A 3,407-nucleotide genomic window follows, 5' to 3' on the forward strand; every position below is an offset into this window, starting at 1 on the left:
AGTGTCTAGGCTGCAGGACAGATTCGGACTTCTTCGTTGTTGCTACAATTTGGACTTGAAAACGGCCTTTTTAAATCTTGGGCTCCACATGAAAGTTGTAGGCCTATGTCTTATCTTTCCATCCATATAAAATGGACCTAAATCCAAGATCTACAGCTCCAGATATGACCCAATTACCAAACAGTGTTCCAGTTTGGACTGCACCAGCATCTCTTTTCTAAGTTTGGCCATCTCTTTGTCCTTTCAATTTCAGTACTTCAACTCATCAATCAATTCTTTCATTTATGTGATAGGCCTGCATTTAAGATGAACATTTACCATAAATTAAAGGTATCTTATATAATTAGATATGTTATTATAAAACATGCTTTAGTTAAGGAGTTATTGATACTTCAAGTGCAAAATGATGATATAAAACCTTGATAAAAATGCACTTTTAAGTACCAATCATCTTCCAATGCAATTTCAATTTGGTTATAGCCTGAATAGCCATCTAGGAAATAATAAAATTCATGACCTGCAACTGTTTCTAGAATTTGATCCATGAAAGGTAAAGGAAAATGATCTTTTCTAGTCATTGAATTAAGTTTCCTATAATCAATGCACATGCGCCAACCAGTAATAGTCCTAGTTGGAATTAACTCATTTTTTTCATTTGTTATCACAGTGACTCCAGACTTCTTAGGTACCACTTGGGTAGGACTTACCCATTTGCTGTCAGAAATAGGATAAATGATTCCATTATCTAGAAGCTTAATGATTTCATTTTTCACTACTTCTTTCATATTAGGATTAAGCCTTCGTTGCATTTCTCTAGAGGGTTTAGCATTTTCCTCCAAATAAATCCTGTGAGTGCAAATCAAAGGACTAATTCCTTTTATGTCAGCTATGGTCCATCCTAATGTATTTTTGTACATTTTCAGAGTTTGTAATAACTTACCTTCTTGTTGTGCATTAAGTTTGGAAGAGATTATTACCGGAAAAGTTTCATTTTCTCCCAAAAATGAGTATTTGAGATTGAGGGGTAACGGCTTCAAATCAGGTTTTGGTGGTTGAACACTTGAAGGTATTGGCTCAATTGATCGTGGCGGCAATTCCTCAATTTGTGGTCTCCAATTACTTGCCTTTAATTCTTCCTGAAAATAGACCATTTGCAAATCATCAGATTCATCAATCTCAATTTCACTGGAAGTGGTTTGAAATTGATCGTGAACTAATTTTTCAGTAAAGTCCACTTCCTATAAATCATTATCATCTCCAGGTTGCTTGCAAATGTTGAAAATATTCATCTCCAATGTCATGTTTCCAAAAGATAGCTTCATCAGTCCATTCCTACAAGTAATCAATGCATTAGAAGTTACAAGAAATGGGCGCCCTAAAATAACAGGAAATGAATTACATGTTTCAACAGGTTGTGTGTCCAAGATAATAAAATCCATAGGATAAATGAATTTATCAACTTGTACTAACACATCTTCAACTATTCCTCTAGGCACTTTTATAGATCTATTCCTCTAGGCACTTTTATAGATCTATTGGCAAGTAAAAGAGTTACAGAAGTTTGTTTTAACTCACCTAGATTGAGACTTTGAAAAACTGAATATGGAAGTAAATTCACACTAGCTCCAAGATCAAGTAAGGCTTTTTCAATTTTATGTTCTCCGATAAAGCAAGAAATTGTAGGACAACCAGGGTCTTTATATTTCAAAGCATTATTGTTTTGAAGAATGGCACTTACTTATTCGGCTAAAAAGGCTTTCTTTTTCACATTCAGTTTTCTCTTCACAGTGTACAGATCTTTCAAAAATTTAGCATAAGAAGGAACCTGTTTAATAGCATCCAGCAAAGGTATATTGATCCTTACCTGTTTGAAGGTTTCAAAGATTTCAGAGTTGTGATTGACTTTTCTTTGTTTGGTCATGGCATGAGGAAATGGAAGTGCTGACGGAGAATCAGTCTTTTCTTTGCAATGATCAGATTCAACCCCTTCCTTACCCTCAGAGATTGACTCATCATCATTCTTACAAGGTTCAATAATGGGTTTTTGAATAACCTTACCATTGCGAAGAGTGATGACTGATTTTACGTGATCCATGTGTTGGCTTCCCGAACTACTTGCATTCGCATTGTATTGCCCCTTGGGATTTTGTTGTGGTTGAGATGGAAACTTACCTTTCTCTTGGAAACTGAGAGCAGATGTGAACTTTGCAAGAGTATCTTTAAAATATGTCATGCTTTGAGCAAGTTGAGTGTTAATTGCCTCTTGCTTTTCCATAAATGCATGCAATGTTTCCTCAAGATTTCTTCTAGGAGGGGGAGCATAAGGAGGTGCATATCCATGAGAATTTTGGAAAATATGGTGTGCATGAAACGGTGGCTGTGAAGTTTGAGCATTATTGTTCTCACTCTTCCAACTGAAATTTGGATGATTTCTCCAACCAGGGTTATATGTTTGCAAATATGGGTTATAGTTGGGCCTTTGAAAACTGTTTAATGCATGGGCTTGTACATAAAGACATTCTTTAAAAGAAGGCAAGGTTAGACAGTCATTGGTTGAATGTTCGTTGGTTTCACAGATTTGACACGCAATGTCTTGAACAGATTTTAATTGACCTCTCTTTTTCAATTCTAGTGCTTCGACTTTTTTAGCTAAAGATGCAAACTTGGCTTGGAGGTCATGATCTTCCCTAAGGTTGTACATACCTCCACTAGATGTATGAGGTTGGGTTTTACTTGGTGCCTCATAAGTTCCTGTAGTGTCCTAATTTTGTACATTTTCAGCTAGCAAGTCTACGTATTCCATTGCTTCATTAGGGTCTTTATCCTCAAAAGTTTCATTGCACATCAATTCAACCATTTGCCTATCTCTAGGTGTTAATCCTTCATAAAAATATGAAACTAATCTCCATGTTTCAAAACCATGATGGGGGCAAGTATTAAGCAAGTCTTGATACCTATCCCAACATTGATAAAATGTTTCTCCTGGTTTTTGAGAGAAAGTAATGATTTGTCTTTTGAAAGAGTTTGTTTTGTGAGATGGAAAAAACTTTTTTAAAAATTATTGTTGCATTTCATCTCAAGCACGAATGGATCCAGGTCTCAAAATTTGTAGCCATGTTTTAGCTTTATCTTTTAATGAAAAAGGAAAAAGCTCCAATCTAATGGTGTTCATGCTACAATTTGAGTCATTATACGTGTTGCAAACCTCCTCAAATTCCCTTAAATGCAAGTATGGATTTTCTAAATCTAAGCCATGAAAAGATGGTAAAAGTTGAATAATGTCTGTCTTAAAATTAAAATGAGATGCATCAGGAGGAAAAACTATGCATGAGGGTGCACTTGTTCTTGTGGGATTCATGTGGTCTCTAAGTGTTCTAACCCGAATATTCTCATTATTCTCATTATGA

The 3,407-nt window shown here is 35.4% G+C and overlaps 1 pseudogene; it reads left to right on the top strand.

The window, feature by feature from the left end:
* Positions 1-2,915: 2,915 nt before the first annotated feature.
* LOC133668854 (small nucleolar RNA R71) lies at positions 2,916-3,026 on the top strand (annotated as a pseudogene).
* Positions 3,027-3,407: the final 381 nt, after the last annotated feature.

This window comes from Populus nigra, chromosome 11 (genome assembly GCF_951802175.1).
Source record: "Populus nigra chromosome 11, ddPopNigr1.1, whole genome shotgun sequence".
NCBI lineage: Eukaryota > Viridiplantae > Streptophyta > Magnoliopsida > Malpighiales > Salicaceae > Populus > Populus nigra.